Source organism: Carcharodon carcharias (genome assembly GCF_017639515.1).
Source record: "Carcharodon carcharias isolate sCarCar2 chromosome 24 unlocalized genomic scaffold, sCarCar2.pri SUPER_24_unloc_1, whole genome shotgun sequence".
In the NCBI taxonomy this organism is placed as follows: Eukaryota; Metazoa; Chordata; class Chondrichthyes; order Lamniformes; family Lamnidae; genus Carcharodon; species Carcharodon carcharias.
In genome coordinates, this window is record NW_024470584.1 from 1,468,138 (window position 1) to 1,488,377 (window position 20,240).

The 20,240-nt window shown below is 52.4% G+C and overlaps 1 protein-coding gene across 2 annotated transcripts in view; it reads right to left on the minus strand.

Moving 5' to 3' along the window:
- The window catches only part of LOC121273484 (oocyte zinc finger protein XlCOF19-like), a 97,324-nt gene extending 92,822 nt beyond the window's left edge, over positions 1 to 4,502 (minus strand). Inside the window, exon 1 of one of the 2 annotated variants that reach the window (XM_041180652.1) lies at positions 4,095 to 4,502. The gene's annotated coding sequence lies outside the window, so the exon portion shown is untranslated. Of the gene's footprint in view, positions 1 to 4,090 lie in introns of both variants that reach the window. The other variant, XM_041180653.1, reaches the window with a different exon arrangement.
- Positions 4,503 to 20,240: the final 15,738 nt, after the last annotated feature.

The following is a 20,240-nucleotide window of genomic DNA, read 5'->3' on the forward strand; positions in this document are numbered from 1 at the left end:
GAGAGACAGGGTGATGGAGGGAAGGAGAGAGAGAAAATGAAGGAGTTACAAAGAGAGAAAGAGCGATGGAGAGAAGGAAAATAACAGGGCAATGGAGGGAAGGAGAGAGACAGGGTGATGGAGGGAAGGAAAAAGGTAGGATGTTGGAGGGAAGGAGAGAGATAGGGTGATGGAGGGAAGGAGAGAGACTAGGCAATGGAGGGAAGGTGAGAGCCAGCGCATTGGAGGGATGGGGAGAGACAGGGCGATGGAGGGAAGGAGAGGGACAGGGTGATGGTAGGAAGGAGAGAGAGACAGGGTGATGGATTGAAGGAGAGACACAGGGTGATGAAGGGAAGGAGAGAGAGATGGCGATGGGGTGACGGAGAGAGACAGGGGGATGGAGAGAAGAAGAGAGCCTGGGTGATGGAGGGAAGGGGAGCGACAGGGCAATAGATGGAAGGAGAAAGACAGGGTGATGGATTGAAGGAGAGACACAGGGTGATGAAGGGAAGGAGAGAGAGAAGGCGATGGGGTGACAGAGAGAGACAGAGGGATGGAGAGAAGGGGAGGGACAGGGTGATGGAGGGAAGAAGAGAGAGAGGGCAATAGATGGAAGGATAGAGATAGGGCCATGGAGGAAAGTAGAGATACAGGGTGATGGAGGGAAGGAGAGACACAGGGCGAAGGAAGGAAGGAGAGAGACAGGGTGATGGAGGGAAGGAGAGAGAAAGGGTGATGGAGGGAAGGAGAGAGACAGGGTGATGGAGGGAAGGAGAGAGACAGGGTGATGGAGGGAAGGAGAGAGAAAGGGTGATGGAGGGAAGGAGAGAGAAAGGGTGATGGAGGGAAGGAGAGAGACAGGGTGATGGAGGGAAGGAGAGAGACAGGGTGATGGAGGGAAGGAGAGAGACAGGGTGATGGAGGGAAGGAGAGAGAAAGGGTGATGGAGGGAAGGAGAGAGACAGGGCAGTGGAGGGAAGGAGAGAGAGTGACGGAGTGAAGGACAGAGAGAAAGCAAAGGACTTACAAAGAGAGAAAGAGCAATGGAGAGAAGGAAAATATTAGGGCAATAGATGGAAGGAGAGAGCGAAGGACTGAAGGAGATAAGAGGGCGATGGAGTGAAGGGACTGGGGGGGCGATGGAAGGACACAGAAGCACAGGGTGATGGAGGGAAGGAGAGAAAGAGAGTGATGGAGGGAAGGAGAGAGACAGGGTGATGGAGGGAAGGAGAGAGAGAGAGTGATGGAGGGAAGGAGAGAGACAGGGTGATGGAGGGAAGGAGAAAGGTAGGACGAAGGAGGGAAGGAGAAAGACAGTCGATGGAGTGAAGGAGAGAGAGAATGATGGAGGGAAGGAGAGAGAGAAAATGAAGGAGTTACAAAGAGAGAAAGAGCAATGGAGAGAAGGAAAATAACAGGGCAATGGAGGGAAGGAGAGAGACAGGGTGATGGAGGGAAGGAGAGAGTCAGGGTGATGGAGGGAAGGAAAAAGGTAGGACGTTGGAGGGAAAGAGAGAGACAGGGTGATGGAGGGAAGGAGAGAGACTAGGCAATGGAGGGAAGGTGACAGCCAGCGCATTGGAGGGATGGGGAGAGACAGGGCGATGGAGGGAAGGAGAGGGACAGGGTGATGGTGGGAAGGAGAGAGAGACAGGGTGATGGATTGAAGGAGAGACACAGGGTGATGAAGGGAAGGAGTGAGAGATGGCGATGTGGTGACGGAGAGAGACAGGGGGATGGAGAGAAGAAGAGAGCCTGGGTGATTGAGGGAAGGGGAGGGACAGGGCGCTGGAGGGAAGAAGAAAGACAGGGCAATAGATGGAAGGAGAGAGACAGGGTGATGGATTGAAGGAGAGACACAGGGTTATGAAGGGAAGGAGAGAGAGAAGGTGATGGGGTGACAGAGAGAGACAGAGGGATGGAGAGAAGGGGAGGGACAGGGTGATGGGGGGAAGGAGAGAGAGAGGGCGATGGGGGGAAGGAGAGAGACAGGGCGATGGAGGGAAGGATAGAGATAGGGCCATGGAGGAAAGTAGAGGTACAGGGTAATGGAGGGAAGGAGAGACACAGGGTGAAAGAGGGAAGGAGAGAGACAGGGTGATGGAGGGAAGGAGAGAGACTGAGCGATTGAGTGAATGATAGAGGTTGGCTGATGGAGGGAAGGAGAGGGACAGGGTGATGGAGGGAAGGAGAGAGAGAGGGCAATAGATGGAAGGAGAGAGACAGGTCAATGGAGGGAAGGAGAGACACAGGGAGATGGAGGGAAGGAGAGAGACAGGTCAATGGAGGGAAGGAGAGACACAGGGAGATGAAGGGAAAGAGAGAGACCGGGCGATGGAGGGAAGGAGAGAGACAGGGTGATGGAGGGAAGGAAAGAGACAGGGCGATGGAGGGTAGGAGAGATACAGGGAGATAGAGGGAAAGAGAGAAACAGGGTGATGGAGGAAAGGACAGAGGCAGGGCAATGGAGGGAAGGAGAGAGACTGGGTGATGGAGGGAAGGAAAGAGACAGGGCGATGGAGGGAAGGAGAGAGACAGGGTGATGGAGGGAAGGAGAGAGACAGGGCGATGGAAAGAAGTAGAGGGTGATGGAGGGAAGGAGAGAGACAGTATGGTGGAGGGAAGGAGAGAGACAGGGTGATGGAGGAAAGGAGGGAGACAGGGCGATGGAGGGAAGGAGAGAAACAGGGCTTTGGAGGGATGGGGAGAGACAGGGCGATGGAGGGAAGGAGAGGGACAGGGTGATGGAGGGAAGAAGAGACTGAGGGCAATAGATGGAAGGAGAGGGACAGGGCGATGGAGGGAAGGAGAGAGATAGGGCGATGGAGGGAAAGAGAGAGACAGGATGATCAAAAGGAGAGAGACAGGGCGATGGAAGGAATGAGAGAGACAGGGCGATAGAAGGGAGGAGAGACAGGGCGATGGAGGGTAGGAGAGATACAGGGAGATAGAGGGAAAGAGAGAAACAGGGTGATGGAGGAAAGGACAGAGGCAGGGCAATGGAGGGAAGGAGAGAGACAGGGTGATGGAGGGAAGGACAGAGGCAGGGCAATGGAGGGAAGGAGAGAGACAGGGTGATGGAGGGAAGGACAGAGGCAGGGCAATGGAGGGAAGGAGAGAGACTGGGTGATGGAGGGAAGGAAAGAGACAGGGCGATGGAGGGAAGGAGAGAGAGAGGGCGATGGAGGGAAGGAGAGAGACTGGGTGATGGAGGGAAGGAAAGAGACAGGGCGACGGAGGGAAGGGGAGAGAGAGAGAGACAGGGCAGTGAAGGGAAGGAGAGAGAGAGAGAGAGAGACAGGGCAATGAAGGGAAGGAGAGAGAGAGAGAGACAGGGCAATGAAGGGAAGGAGAGAGAGAGAGAGACAGGGCAATGAAGGGAAGGAGAGAGAGAGAGAGACAGGGCAATGAAAGGAAGGAGAGAGAGAGAGTGAGAGAGAGAGACAGGGCAATGAAGGGAAGGAGAGAGAGAGAGAGAGAGAGAGAGAGACAGGGCAATGAAGGGAAGGAGAGAGAGAGAGAGAGAGAGAGAGACAGGGCAATGAAGGGAAGGAGAGAGAGAGAGAGACAGGGCAGTGAAGGGAAGGAGAGAGGGAGAGAGAGAGACAGGGCAATGAAGGGAAGGAGAGAGAGAGAAAAACAGGGCAATGAAGGGAGAGAGAGAGAGAGAGACAGGGCAATGAAGGGGAGGAGAGAGTGAGAGAGAGAGAGAGACAGGGCAATGAAGGGAAGGAGAGAGAGAGTGAGAGAGAGAGAGAGAGGGCAATGAAGGGAAGGAGAGAGAGAGAGAGAGAGACAGAGCAATGAAGGGAAGGAGAGAGAGAGGGCAATGAAGGGAAGGAGAGACAGAGAGAGAGAGACAGGGCAATGAAGGGAAGGAGAGAGAGAGACAGGGCAATGAAGGGAAGGAGAGAGAGAGAGAGACAGGGCAATGAAGGGAAGGAGAGAGAGAGAGAGAGACAGGGCAATGGAGGGAGCAGAGAGAGAGACAGGGAGGGAATGCAGCAAGAAAGGAGAGCGAGGGACAGGGAGGAATGAGCTATGAGTCCTCCTGTCTCACCCTCAGTGTGCCTGCCCCCTGTTAGCCGCTCGGTGATTGAAAACTGACCTACCAGCAGTGTGCAGGCTCCCTGTGCCCTTTGTTAGCTTCAGGCCTCTTCAGTGCAGCAGCTCCCTCCCTCTCTCCCACTCTCTCTCTCTCTCTCTCTATCCGTCTGCTGCCTCTATCCAAGCTCGTTCTCTCTCCCTCTCTGCACTTCTCTCCCTCCTCCTCCTCCTCTCTCTCTCTCTCTCTCTCGCTCCCTCTCTCTCTCTCACACTGCCCCCTGCAACGGGGGAGAGGGCAGGGTAAAGAAAATTCACTCCTCCGTTGTCCCCAGAGACTGGCTGCAGGGAAAGTACCCAGAGGAGCTGTGCAGAGAGGCAGAGAAAGCTACAGCTCAACACTCAGCAAATGGCTTCCAGCCACACATACACACACACACACACACACACACAAACACACACCAATCTGCAGAGTCACTGCCTGGCCCAGCTAACTGATAGGGCACTTGCACATCCGCCTGGCATTCTGGGAGCTGACAATCTCCATGACTCAGGGGCTGGCACCAAAACTGAACCATGCCACCCACAACAAAGACGCAGAGGGTTTGAAGGGGTCAGTGTAAAGGGAGATTTACTCTGTATCTAATCCCACTCTGTACCTGTCCTGGGAGTCTTTGATGGGGACAGTGTATAGGGAGCTTTACTCTGTATCTAACCCCGTGCTGTACCTGTCCTGGGAGTGTTTGATCGGGACAGTGTAGAGAGAAATTTACTCTGTATCTAACCCCGTGCTGTACCTGTCCTGGGAGTGTTTGATCGGGACAGTGTAGAGAGAAATTTACTCTGTATCTAACCCCGTGCTGTACCTGTCCTGGGAGTGTTTGATGGAGAGAGTGTAGAGAGAGCAATACTCTATTTCTAACCCATTCTGTGCCTGTCCTAAAAGGGTTTGATGGGGACTTTGTGGGGGGAGATTTATTCTGTATCTAACCCCGTGCAGTACCTGTCCTTGGAACATTTGATGGCGTCAGTGTAGAGGAAGCTTTACTCTGCATTTAATCCTGTGGTGTTCATAGTTTGGGAGTGTTTGATGGGGACAGTGTAGAGGGAGATTTACTCTGTATCTAACCCCATACTGTGCCTATCCTGGGAGTGTTTGATGGGGACAGTGTAGAGGGAGATTTACTCTGTATCTAACCCCGTGCTGTACCTGTCGTGGGAGTGTTTGATGGGGACAGTGTAGAGGGAGATTTACTCTGTATCTAACCCCGTGCTGTACCTGTCCTGGGAGTGTTTGATGGGGAAAGTGCAGAGGGAGCTTTACTCTGTATCTAACCCCGAGCTGTACCTGTCCTGGGAGTGTTTGATGGTGATAGTGTAGAGGAAGATTTACTCTGTATCTAACCCCGTGCTGTACCTGTCCTGGGAGTGTTTGATGGGGACAGTGTAGAGGGAGATTTACTCTGTATCTAACCCCGTGCTGTACCTGTCCTGGGAGTGTTTGATGGGGACATTGTAGAGGGAGATTTACTCTGTACCTAACCACATGCTGTACCTGTCCTGGGAGAGTTTGATGGGCAGAAGTAGAGGGAGAATTACTCTGTATCTAACCTCGTGCTGTACCTGTCCTGGGAGTGCTTGACAGGGACAGTGTAGAGGGAGATTTACTCTGTATCAAACACCGTGCTGTACCTGTCCTGGGAGTGTTTGATGGGGACAGTGTAGAGGGAGATTTACTCTGTATCAAACACCGTGCTGTACCTGTCCTGGGAGTGTTTGATGGGGACAGTGTAGAGGGAGATTTACTCTGTATCTAACCTCGTGCTGTACCTGTCCTGGGAGTGTTTGATGGGGACAGTGTAGAAGGAGATTTACTCTATATCTAACCCTGTGCTGTACCTGTCCTGGGAGTGTTTGATGGGGACATTGTAGAGGGAGATTTACTCTGTACCTAACCATGTGCTGTACCTGTCCTGGGAGAGTTTGATGGGCAGAAGTAGAGGGAGAATTACTCTGTATCTAACCTCGTGCTGTACCTGTCCTGGGAGTGCTTGACAGGGACAGTGTAGAGGGAGATTTACTCTGTATCTAACCCCGTGCTGTACCTGTCCTGGGAGTGTTTGATGGGGACAGTGTAGAGGGAGCTTTACTCTGTATCTAACCCCATGCTGTACCTGTCCTGGGAGTGTTTGATGGGGACAGTGTAGAAGGAGATCTACTCTGTATCTAACCCCATGTTATTCCTGTCCTTGATGAGGCCACATCTGGAGTACTGTGTGCAGTTCTGGTCACCACATTATAGGAAGGATGTGATTGCACTGAAGGGGGTGCAGAGGAGATTCACCAGGATGTTGCCTGGGATGAAACATTTAAGTTATGAAGAGAGGTTGGATGGACTTGTGTTGTTTTCACTGGAGCAGAGAAGACTGAGGGGCGACCTGATCGAGGTGTACAAGATTATGAGGGGCATGGACAGGGTGGATACGGGGCAGCTGTTTCCCTTAGTTGAACGGTCAGTCACAAGGGGGCATAAGTTCAAGGTGAGGGGCAGGAGGTTTAGGGGGGATGTGAGGGGAAACTTTTTTACCCAGAGGGTGGTGATGGTCTGGAATGCGCTGCCTGGGAGGGGGGGTGGAGGTGGGTTAGTCTCACATCCTTTAAAAAGTACCTGGATGAGCACTTGGCGCCTCATAACTTTCAAGGCTGTGGGGCCAAGTGCTGGTCAGTGGGATTAGGTAGGTAGGTCAGGTGTTTCTCACGTGTCGGTGCAGACTCGATGGGCCGAAGGGCCTCTTCTGCACTGTGATGCAGTATTTCATTGATTCTGGGAGTGTTGGATGGGGACAGGGTAGAGGGAACTTTGCTCTGTATCTAACTCCGTGCTGGACCTGTCCTGGGAGTGTTTGATGGGGACAGTGTAGAGGGAGATTTACTCTGTATCTAACCCCGTGCTGTACCTGTCCTGGGAGTGTTTGATGAGGACAGTGTAGGGGGAGATTTACTCTGTATCTAACCCTGTGCTGTACCTGTCCTGGGAGTGTTTGATGGGGACAGTGTAGAGGGAGATTTACTCTGTATCTAACCCTGTGCTGTACCTGTCCTGGGAGTGTTTGATGGGGACAGTGAACATGCTTAGAAAAAGAGTAAAGCTCCCTCTAAGCTGCCCCCATCAAACGCTCCCAGGACAGGTCCAGCACGGGGTTAGATACAGAGTAAATCGCCCTCTGCACTGTCTCCATCAAAGACTCCCAGGACAGGTACAGCACGGGGTTAGATAGAGATTAAATCTCCATCTGCACTGTCTCCTTCAAACACTCCCAGGACAGGTACAGCACGAGGTAAGATACAGAGTAAATCTCCCTCTACACTGTCCCCATCAAACACTCCCAGGACAGGTATAACACGGGGTTAGATACAGAGTAAATCTCCCTCTCCACTGTCACCATCAAACACTCCCAGGACAGGTGTAGCATGGGGTTAGATGCAGAGTAAATCTCCCTCTACACTGTCCCCATCAAACACTCCCAGGACAGGTACAGCACGGGGTTAGATACAGAGTAAATCTCCCTCTACACTGTCCCCATCAAACACTCCCAGGACAGGTACAGCACGAGGTTAGATACAGAGTAAATCTCCCTCTACACTGTCCCCATCAAACACTCCCAGGACAGGTGTAGCATGGGGTTAGATACAGAGTAAATCTCCCTCTACACTGTCCCCATCAAACACTCCCAGGACAGGTACAGCACGGGGTTAGATACAGAGTAAATCTCCCTCTACACTGTCCCCATCAAACACTCCCAGGACAGGTACAGCACGGTGTTAGATACAGAGTAAATCTCCCTCTACACTGTCCCCATCAAACACTCCCAGGACAGGTACAGCACGAGGTTAGATACAGAGTAAATCTCCCTCTACACTGTCCCCATCAAACACTCCCAGGACAGGTACAGCACGGGGTTAGATACAGAGTAAATCTCCCTCTACACTGTCCCCATCAAACACTCCCAGGACAGGTACAGCACGGGGTTAGATACAGAGTAAATCTCCCTCTACAGTATCCCCATCAAACACACCTAGGACAGGTACAGCACGGGGTTAGATACAGAGTAAAGCTCCCTCTACACTGTCCCCAACAAACACTCACAGGACAGGTACAGCACGGGGTTAGATACAGAGTAAATCTCCCTGTACTCTGTTCCCATTAAGTACAAGTGTCCTGGACAGACTGGATGTGGCGAAACTTTATCCTCTGGCTGGGGGTGTCCACAACAATTGGTCACAATCAGAAGGCAAGGGTAGACCTTTTAAATCTGATCTGAGGAGAAATGTTTTCACTCCAAGCGTGTCGACCCTATGGAGGCCAAGTCACTGAATATATTTAAGGTGGAAATAGAACGATTTCCAGACTCTACAAGCATTCGGAGCTGGACAACGGGATTGAGATAGAGTGTCAACCACGAGTGGTGGTGCTGTCTTGAGGGGCTGAATGGCCTCCTAACGCTCCTATTTTCCATGTTGCTCTGATTGGGCTCGCTCGTCCGCTTCAGAGGGAGCAGCTTGGTGTCAACCACACGTCGCTGTGGGTCTGAAGTCACGTGTAGGGCCAGACCAGGTAAGGCCGGCAGAATTCCCTCCCTACAGGAGTGCACCTGATGGGGTTTTTAGTGACAATCGAGGGTAGTTCACCATCCCTGAGGCCAGTTTCTCATTCCAGGGTTATGGATTGTATTCGAAAGCCAGCAGTAGCCCTGGATCACTAGCCCAGGGACATTACCGCTACCCCACCACCTCTCTCATGCTGCAGAGTTCAAAAGGCAAACTATTATTTAAACGGAGAGAGGCCCCAAAAAAGGGCAGCGCCGAGGGATCTGGGTGTTCTTGTGCATGGAACACAAAAAGCTAGCAAGAGGGTGCAGCAAGCGATTAAGGAGGCAAATGGCCTGTGTTGCTAGGGGGTTGGAGTTTAAAAATAGGGAAGTCTTGTTACAACTGTACAGGGTGTTGGTGAGGTCGCACCTGGAGTACTGTGTCCAGCTTTGGTCCCCGCATTTAAGAACGGACACACGGGCATCGGAGGCAGTTCAGAAGAGATTCACTAGGCTGGTTCCTGGGATGAAGGGGCTGACCTATCAAGAACGGCTAAACAGGTTCGGCCTTCACTCATCGGAGTTTAGAAGAATGAGGGGTGATCTTATTGAAACGTACAAGGTTCTGAGGGGGCTTGAGAGGGCAGATGTTGAGAACATGTGTCGGGGAAGACTAGTGGGGGGACTCTCGAACTAGGGGACATGGTTACAGAATAAGAGGAGAGTCATTTACAACTGAGGTGCGAAGGAATTTCGTCTCTCAGGGGGTAGTGAATGTCTGGAATTCTCCACCCCAGAGAGTTGTGGAAGCTAAAGCAGTGAAAGTGTTTAAAGAGGAGGTGGATGGATTTTTGAAATGTCGGGGAGTGGAGGGCTATGAGAAGCTGGCACGAAAGAGGAGTTGAGGCCTGGGGCAGATCGGCCGTGATCTTATTGAATAGCAGGGCAGTCTTGAGGGGCCGAATGGCCTACTCCAGCTCCTATTTCTTTCTGTTTTTTTATGTTGCAGAGCAGGAAGGTGCGTCCCCCATCTCCTTCCCGTTAACCACTCCGACGTCGAGGGGCCATTTTGTCCGGGCGAGTGTTCCGTGACGCAGGCAAGCCAAACTAAGGCCCTTGTTCTCCCTCATCGAGCCCCTGAGGGGCCCTTGGGCCTCCCTCAGACCCTCCAGGTGCTCGAGGGTATGGAGGGGAGCTGCTCGCGTGAATGGACCGGCGTTCCCTTCCCAAAGTTGTGGAAGGGCTCATGAGCAAAGTGCAGCCCGCTCCTCCAACCCTGCAGCACCCAGGCTGCCATGCGGCGTATAAATATCCCTTTCAGTGAGTTCACCACCCCCCCCCGCCCCTTGCTGTCCCGCTGTGCCCTCCCCTTCACTCTGACTGGAAACGTTGTCAACTGTGCTGGGGGTAGGCTTGAACTTCAAAAGGACCGAGACGCGTTGGTGGAATAGAAATCTGGAAGCATCACTCGATCGTCTGGTGCACTAATCCCCTTTAGGTCTGGGCCTACACATGGACTCCAGGCCCACAGCAATGCGTGGTTGACTCTTCAATGCCCTCCGAACGAGGGCAACTAGGGTTGGGCGATAAGTGCCGTGAACGAGTCGAGAAAAGAGACAGGTGAGAAACGTGAGGTGATCCTTAGATATGGTGTAAAATAAGGGGAGAAACTCTAAAGGAGGTGCAGGAAAAGGGGGTGCTTGGTGTATATGTGCGTAAGCCTTTGAAGATGGCAGGGCACATTAAGAGAGCAGTTCATGAAGCGTGTAGTATCTTCCGCTTTATTAATAGGGGCGTTGAGTGAGGAGGTCATGTTGAACTTTTAGTATATTCAAGGCTGAGATGGACAGGTTTTTAATCAGTGAGAGGATCAAGGGTTATGGTGGGAAAGTGGAGTCGAGGATTAACAGGTCAGCCACACACACATTGAATGGCGGAGCAGACGCGATGGGCCGAACGGCCTACTTGTGCTCCTTACGCCTTCTGGACACAAGGAAAAGTTGCGGGGTATGGATAGGGGTAAATAGTGAGATACTGTTCCCGCTCAAGAGAACATCAAGAGCTAAAGGGCACAGGTTCAAAATAATTGGCAAAAGCAGTAAATGTGATTTGAGGGGATAACGTTTCCACCCAGAGGGTGGTTGGAGCCTGGAACAAACATCCTGAAAGGGTGGCAGAGGTATTCGAAGGGGCGTTGGATGGCTAGCTGGAAAGAGAGGGTGTGTGAAGGTTACAGGGTCAAAGCAGGAGGGTGGGACTAGGCAGAACGCTCTTTCAGCGAGCCAGTGTAGACTCGATGGGCTGAATGGCCTCCTTCTACACTGTAACGATTCTGTGATACCGTGAGTCATAATCAACACCTTGTCTTTATTTCTTTTATATTAACTCATGTTGACTGGTTGTGGTTTAACCCTGTGTGGAGTCTGCCCCATGGTGATAACATAGAATATCAATGTATAAGAAGGATCCAGACTGAAGATATGTAAAAAAGTGATGAGGGATGTATACGCTTCCACCTCCTCAATGAAATACAGACCTTCTAGATTGGTTCCTCCAACTGGTATCCTCGATAGTGCATCGGCTGTTGTGTGGTGCTCCCCTGGAACCTACTCTGCCATGGAGTCATATCTCATTAAACTGAAACGTTGGATTCTAGGCAGCAGCATCTTGAACCTACTCTGCCATGGAATCATATCTCATCAATCTTAAACTGAAACGTTGGATTCTGGGCAGCATCTTTGCAATCTCTTTCGTGTTCAGAAGAGTGGCTTATGGCCTGTTCCAATTTTGAGATTGGCGAGATATGACTCCGTAACAGGGTATGCTCAAGGGGAGCACCAGACGACCATAAGACCAGAAGGCGTAAGGAGCAGAAGTAGGCCATTCGGCCCATCGCGTCTGCTCTGCCATTCAATGCTCGACTCCACTTTCCTGCCTTCCCCCCCCCACCCCCCAAAACCCTTGATCCTCTCACTGATTAAAAACCTGTCCATCTCAGCCTTGAATATACTCAACGACCCAACCTCTACAGCCCTCTGCGGTAAAGAATTTTGCGACAGCAGACGTGCTACCGAGGGTGCCGGTGGAAGAAACTGCAATCCCATCCCGTAGTCCGAGAATATCTCACGTGTCTGTGTTGCTGCCAGTGCTCCCTTCTCACTTGTAGCCTAGCTTTACTCTGCATCTGTCAGCGAGTGAGGCGTACCAAGCTGGTCCACGTTTAGCGTGTCCCTGTACCTGAAACAATGCTGCGCGCAGGCCTGTAGATGTGACGCACCCTGCTGCCGCTAGGGCCAGTAGTTCTGGGTGGTAACGTGCCCCAGCTTCAGGGGAAGTTCAAAGGAGTTTGGCTTTCTTAAAAGCATTTAGCTAGCCTGCACTCTAGTCCCACTAACGACCCTGCCTCCATGGCCCGTTGACCTCTGCCGAATGCGCTAGGAGCTTGCCCAATCGGTTGACCGTCCCGAGGAACCTCGGTAATACTCCTGGGCTGTTGGAAAATCCCTGATCGGATTCGTCCAAAATGGAGAGTAGCAGGTGCTGATAAAATGGCTTCCAGCCGAACACATGCTCCTAGTTCCGGGGAGATTTTATGCTGCTCCATTTGGACAGAGACCGCCTCATGGTGGAGCGTGACTCATTTTGTATAAACCTTCCAGCCAGGCCAACATAAAGGATTCGTAGACGATAGCTCTGCACCGGGCAGCCTAGGGACAAAAGGTAAGAGCTACCCGTGACTCCTCATCTCCGATGTCATGCTAATGGTTCTTCAGTTACCTGCTTGAAACACAATGAGTTTTAACAAGGGCGCCTCGTTCACTGAACAGCTCGACCTGAAACCGCTCTGTCCCATGACCGAGCCTTGGGCTGCCCGAATCCCTTTAATGACGCAGCTTTTGAATCTTTATCTTCAGCTGAGGTTTAACCCTCCGGAGAGAAGCGGGCTCCCAGGCGAGCAGCTTGCCTTTGACCTCCATCGCTGTCCGCAGGCCTGAATCTCCAGGAGGGGAACCCTGTATTTGGCCTACGGAGTGAACCAACACCCAGGACACAAGGAACACTTTGCTGCACCTTCGTTGGACTCAACCTGCAACCGGGTTTCTAGGAGCAAGACCAGGAGTTCTGCCAGAAGAAGCCAGCTAACAGTCGGCCACTGGACGTTCGATTCCGGACTTTGGACTCACCCGGAGCCACAATTTTTAGCCTCTGCCCTGAACCCCTTCCTCCCCCTCGTCCCTCTTTCATCGTGCCAACGCAAAAAAAACGTGAAGGACGTGGCAAAAACCCCTTCCCCGTGTCTTGCGCGTCCGTAAAAAGAACCCACCCCCTCGTTTCTCCTTACTGTGTCGGAGTCAACCACATCGCTGTGGGTCTGGAGTCACATGTGGAGCGGACGACCTGGTCTCGCCAAGCCTACGGGCCAGGGGCGCGATATTACAGAGGTTTAAATGGTCTGCCGGTAGGGGGTAGGGGTGGGTTTGGTGGGGGGGGGGTCATTACTAGAGGGTGTGATCACTCCAGAGCAGAAAAGGGCTTGGGGGGGAGGGTTGGGTGAGGGGAAGCACACCCCCACTTTTGCAGGGGGCGAAAGGGGATGTCAGAAATACCTCGCCGACAGTAAGCGGGTGGTGAGGCGGAGGTATCAGGGCTATTTAAACTAAACCCCTTCCGGTCTCCAGCGAACGTGACCTGGAATCATAGTCGTGGCCAGGATTCCAAGGCCCTGTCGTGGTGTATCTCCCCTCCACACCCACCCCTCAACCCCCCACCAAACACACCCCACCCCCCCTCCCCCCACCCCCTACCGGTGGACCATTTAAACCTCTGTTCAGTTCGGTAGGGCCGTAATATCGTGCCGGGCAGGCATGGGGCCTATAGGCTTGGCGAGCCCACATCGTTCGTTCCACATGCGACTCCAGACCCACAGCGATGGGGTTGACTCCTAAACGCCCTCTGAACTGGGGTGGAGGTTTGGGGGGTGGGTGGGGGGGCAATTATGGGCGGGCCTGGCCAGCGAGCCCCCCCCCAAGGACGAATAAAAGATAAAGAATGTTAGGCCCGTGAGACGTTCAGGGGCAGGCCCTGACTCTGCCAACGCGCTCTCCTCTCCTGGAGCCTGGGAGCGCGTACGCTGTTTGACTCCTTTCAGGCCTTGTAGGGCTGAAGGCCTCGGCTGGAATTTTACCCTCCCCCACTGGTGTTGCTCTCGGGTTTGGGGAGCAGGGTGGGGTGGTGGAGGGGGGGAAGGGCAGGGTCGAAGGGGTGAGATTCCCTCTGGGGTCCCGCTCGCTCCCAGGGCCGGGACAAGAGCTTGGACGCTCTGAGGCCTTTTAAGATGCCAATCAATGGCCACTTTCTGGCCATTTCTCCCCCTTCCCCCCCCTACACACCCCCCCAACCTCGATTTTGAGGCCAGCGGGAGGAGTGAACCTCCGAAGGGCAACATCTCGGGCGGGAAGGGGTTGGGGGGGTTGCGGGGGGTGGGGCGGGGGTGGGGGGGTGGTTTGTGGCATCTCCATCAGGGGCCCCCTTCTGAAGTCCCCCGCTCCCGTCCTTAAGAACTTCAGGCCTCCCTTCCACACCCACCTCTCCCCCAAGACCCCCGATCCCGCCCTCCCCCACCCCCACCCCTTCACACCTGGCCCAACCCCCACCCCCCGACTACCCAAGCCTTCCCTACCCTCCCCGCCTTGGGACACCCCCCCCCACCCTCCCCGAACATACCTGGGTCCCCGGCTTAACCTCCGACATCTCCCCGAACTTCCCCTTTCCGTCCACTGCAGCTCCTGTCCACCGCAGGGGCCAGAGAGAAAGCCGGCCAATCAGGTTGACCGACGCGCCCTCCTGAGGCGGGACTTCCTCCCGTGGGAGGGCCGGAGGTCCGGCCTGCGGCCAACTGCTGGTCATTGCCTGGCGCTCGTGTGGCGCGAATGGTACTGGGACACTTGTCAGCCCAGGATGGATATTGTCCAGGTCTTATTGCATTTTGGGGCATCTCTAACAAGAGAGAATCTAACCATCGCCCCCTGATGGTCAACGGCATCACTGAATCCCCCCACTATCCACATCCTGGGGGTTACCATTGACCAGAAACTGAACTGGGACCAGCCATATAAATACTGTGGCTACAAGAGCAGGTCAGAGGCTGGGAATCCTGTGGAGAGTAACTCACCTCCTGACTCCCCAAAGCCTGTCCACCATCTACAAGGCACAAGTCAGGAGTGTGATGGAATACTCCCCACTTGCCTGGATGAGTGCAGCTCCCACAACACTCAAGAAGCTCGACACCGTCCAGGACAAAGCAGCTCCGCTTGATTGGCACCCCATCCACAAACATTCACTCCCTCCACCACCGACACACAGTAGCAGCAGCGTGTGTACCATCTACAAGATGCACTGCAGCAACTCACCAAGACTCCTTCGACAGCACCTTCCAAACCCACGACCAATACCATCTAGAAGGACAAGGGCAGCAGATAGATGGGGAACACCACCACCTGGATGTTCCCCTCCAAGTCACTCACCACCCTGACTTGGAAATATATCGGCTGTTCCTTCACTGTCGCTGGGTCCAAATCCTGGAACTCCCTCCCTAACAGCACTGTGGGTGTACCTACACCACAGGGACAAAATCCTGGAACTCCCTCCCTAACAGCACGGTGGGTGTACCTACACCACAGGGACAAAATCCTGGAACTCCCTCCCTAACAGCACGGTGGGTGTACCTACACCACACGGACAAAATCCTGGAACTCCCTGCCTAACAGCGCAGTGGGTGTACCTACACCACACGGACAAAATCCTGGAACTCCCTCCCTAACAGCACCGTGGGTGTACCTACACCACAGGGGACAAAATCCTGGAACTCCCTCCCTAACAGCGCTGTGGGTGTACCTACACCACAGGGACAAAATCCTGGAACTCCCTCCCTAACAGCACGGTGTGTGTACCTACGTCACAGGGACAAAATCCTGGACCTCCCTCCCTAACAGCACTGTGGGTGTACCTACACCACAGGGACAAAATCCTGGAACTCCCTCCCTAACAGCACGGTGGGTGTACCTACACCACACGGGGACAAAATCCTGGAACTCTCTCCCTAACAGCACTGTGGGTGTACCTACACCACAGGGACAAAATCCTGGAACTCCCTCCCTAACAGCACTGTGGGTGTACATACACCACACGGGGACTGCAGCGGCTCAAGAAGGCAGCTCACCCACCACCTTCTCAAGGGGGCAATTAGGAATGGGCGATAAATGCCAAGCTTCTGGCTGGTGGCCGGAAGATAGCTTTTCTGAAATCTCCGTGCAGAGGCGTGTGTCAGAATTCACTGCTGGCGTCCAGTCGTGAACAGGGTCGTCCGGCCCGGTTTGGAAAGACTCCCATCCGAAGCTGAACATTCCTGAGCACTATTTCGTCGGCACGGTGACCGATCAGATGACCCCTGGCACCCCCACACCTCGCTGAGGCACGTTTCCAACTCCACCCGTGACTATTCTCTCATTCACTGATGGGATGTGAGTGAAAGGGGAGAAGGAGACCAACGGTGAGCAGGCCCTGGAGCAACAACCAGTGCAGCCACTGGGATCTCCTGGCCAAGTTGGACATGAACAAGTCCGGACAGAGGGCAACTGACAGGGTCGGCACTCCCGACTGACTGACCCGACTCTGCTGGTATGTTCAAGGCCAGGGGTCCCTGGAGAGGGAGCACACAGTGTCTGCAGGCAGTGTCGAGGCCTTCCCTGCTCGGTGGGAACTGAGGGGAATGGGGAGCTTTATCAACCCCCTTAATAACATGTTCGATTCATCTTTGCAAGTTCCCATGACAGTGCACAGGGAGATTTAATCTAAACTAACCCTGTGTTGTAACTGTCCTGGGAGTGTTTGATGGCGACAGTGCAGAGGGAGATTTACTCTGTATCTAACCCCATGCTGTACCTGTCCTGGGAGTGTTTGATGGGGACAGTGTAGAGGGAGATTTACTCTGTATCTAACCCCGTGCTGTACCTGTCCTGGGAGTGTTTGATGGGGACAGTGTAGAGGGAGATTTACTCTGTATCTAACCCCGTGCTGTACCTGTCCTGGGAGTGTTTGATGGGGACAGTGTAGAGGGAGATTTTCTCTGTATCTGACACCATGCTGTAACTGTCCTGGGAGTATTTGATGGGGACAGTGTAGAGGGAAATTTACTCTGTATCTAACAACTGTGCTGTAACTGTCCTAGGAGTTTTTGATGGGGAAAGTGTCAACAGAGATTTACACTGTATCTAACCCCGTGCTGTACCTGTCCTGGCGAGTTTGAGGGGTTCAGTGTAGATAGAGCTTCACACTGTAACTAATCCCGTGCTGTACCTATCCTGGGAGTGTTTAATGGGGACAGTGTAGATGGAGATTTACTCTGTAACTAACCCTGTACTGTACCTGTCCTGGGAGTGTTTGATGGGGACAGTGTAGAGGGAGCTTTACTCTTTATCTATCCAAATGCTGAACCTGTCCTGGGAGTGTTTCATGGTGACAGTGTCGAGGGAACTTTACTCTGTATCTAACCAGGGGCTGTACCTGTCTTGGGAGTGATGGATTGTAACAGTGTAGATGGAGATTTACTCTGTATCTAACACCGTGCTTTACCTGTCCTGGGAGTGTTTGATGGGGACAGTGTAGAGGAAGATTTACTCTGTATTTAACCCTGTGCTGTACCTGTCATGTAAGTGTTTGAAGGGTGTGTAGAGGGAGATTTACTCTGTATCTAACGCCGTGCTGTACATGTCCTAGGAGGGTTTCATGGTGACAGTGTAGAGGGACCTTTACTCTGTACCTAACCAGGTGCTGTACCTGTCCTGGGAGTGTTTGATGGGCACAGTGCAGAGGGATCTTTACTCTGTAACTAACAGGGTGCTGTAACTGTCCTCGGAGTGTTAAATGGGAACAGTGTACAGGGAGCTTTAAACTGTATCAAACCCCGTGCTGGAACTGTACTGGGATTGTTTGATGTGGACAGTGTAGAGGGAGATTTACTTTGTATCTAACCCTGTGCTGTAACTGTCCTGGGAGTGTTTGATGGGGAGAGTTTTGAGCGAGCTTTTCTCTGTACCTAAACCCGTGCTGTACCTGTCTTGGGCGAGTTTGATGGGGACAGTGTAGAGGGAGATTTACTCTGTATCTAACCCCGTGCTGGAACTGTCCTGGGTGTGTTTGATTGGGAGAGTGTAGAGTGAGATTTGCACTGTATCTAACCCTGTGCTATACCTGTCCTGGAGAGTTTGATGGGGACAGTGTAGGGAGAGCTTTACTCTGTATCTAACCCCGTGCTGTACCTGTCCTGGGAGTGTTTGATGGGGACAGTATAGAGGGAGCTTTACTCTGCATCTAACCAGGTGCTCTACCTGTCTTGAGAGTGATGGATTGGGAAAGTGTAGAGAGAGGTTTAATCTGTATCTAACCCCGTGCTGTAACTGTCCTGGGAGTGTTTGATGGGGAGAGATTTGAGCGGGCTTTTCTCTGTACCTAAGCCCGTGCTGTACCTGTCTTGGGCGAGTTTGATGGGGACAGTGTAGAGGGAGATTTACTCTGTACCTAACCCCGTGCTTTATCTGTGCTGGGTGTGTTTGATTGGGAGAGTGTAGAGTTAGATTTGCACTGTATCTAACCCCATGCTGTACCTGCCTTGGAGAGTTTGATGGGGACAGTGTAGAGGGAGATTTACTCTGTACCTAACCCTGTGCTGTACCTGTCCTGGGAGGCTTTGATGGGGACAGTGTAGAGGGAGATTTAATCTGCATCTAACCATGTGCTGTACCTGTCTTGGGAGTGATGGATTGGGACAGTGTAGAGGGAGATTTACTCTGTATCTTACCCGGTGCTGTAACTGTCCTGAGAGTGTTAAATAGGAACAGTGTACAGGGTGCTTTAATCTGTATCAAACTCCGTGCTGGAACTGTTCTGGGATTGTTTGATGTGGACAGTGTAGAGGGAGATTTACTCTGTTTCTAACCCCATGCTTTAACTATCCTGGGAGTGTTTGATGGGGACAGTGTAGAATGCGATTTACACTGTATCTAACCCCATGCCGTATTTGTCCTGGAGAGTTTGAGGGGTACAGTGTAGGTAGAGCTTCACTCTGTATCTAATCCCGTGCTGTACCTGTCTTGGGAGTGATGGATTGGGACAGTGTAGAGGGAGATTTACTCTGTATTTAACCCCGTGCTGTACCTGTCCTGGGAATATTTGATGGGGACAGTGTAGAGGGAGCTTTAATCTGTATCTAAACCTGTGGTGTAACTGTCCTGGGAGTGTTAAATGGGAACAGTGTACAGGGTGCTTTAATCTGTATCAAACCCCGTGCTGGAACTGTCCTGGGAGTGTTTGATGGAGACAGTGTAGAGGGAGATTTACTCTGTATCTAACCCCGTGCTGTACCTGTCCTGGGAGTGTTTGATGGGGACAGTGTAGAGGGAGATTTACTCTGTATCTAACCCCGTGCTGTAACTGTCCTGGGAGTGTTAATTGGGGGCAGTGTACAGGGAGTTTTAATCTGTATCAAACCGCGTGCTGGAACTGTCCTTGGGATTGTTTGATGTGGACAGTGTAGAGGGAGATTTACTCTGTATCTAACCCCATGCTGTAACTCTCCTGGGAGTGTTTGATGGGGACAGTGTAGAATGAGATTTATACTGTATCTAACCCCATGCCGTATTTGTCCTGGAGTGTTTGAGGGGTACTGTGTAGGTAGAGCTTCACTCTGTATCTAATCCCGTGCTGTACCTGTCTTGGGAGTGATGGATTGGGACAGTGTAGAGGGAGATTTACTCTGTATCTAACCCCGTGCTTTACCTGTCCTGGGAATGTTTGATGGGGACAGTGTAGAGGGAGCTTTAATCTGTATCTAAACCTGTGGTGTAACTGTCCTGGGAGTGTTAAATGGGAACAGTGTACAGGGTGCTTTAATCTGTATCAAACCCCGTGCTGGAACTGTCCTGGGAGTGTTTAATGGTGACAGTGTAGAGCGAGATTTTCACTCTATCTAACCCCGTGCTGTAACTGTGCTGCGAGTGTTTGATGGGGACAATGTAGAGTGAGATTTACATTGTATCTTACCACGTGCTGTACCTGTCTTGGGAGTGATGGTTTGGGACAGTGTAGAGGGAGTTTTAATCTGCATCTAACCCCGTGCTGTAACTGTCCTGGGAGTGTTAAATGGGAACAGTGTACAGGGTGCTTTAATCTGTATCAAACCCCGTGCTGGAACTGTCCTGGGATTGTTTGATGTGGACAGTGTAGAAGGAGATTTACTCTGTATCTAACCCTGTGCTGTACCTGTCCTGGGAGTGTTAAATGGGGACAGTGTACAGGGAGATTTAATCTGTATCAAACCCCGTGCTGTACCTGTCCAGGGAGTGTTTGATGTGGACAGTGTAGAGTGAGATTTACACTGTATCTAACCAGGTGCTGTACCTGTCCTTGGGAGTGATGGATTGGGACAGTGTAGAGGGAGTTTTAATCTGTATCTAACACCCGTGCTGTACCTGTCCTGCGAGTGTTTGATGGGGACAATGTAGAGGGAGCTTTACTCTGTATCTAAACACTTCCTGTACCTGTCCTGGGAGAGTTTGATGGGGACGGTAT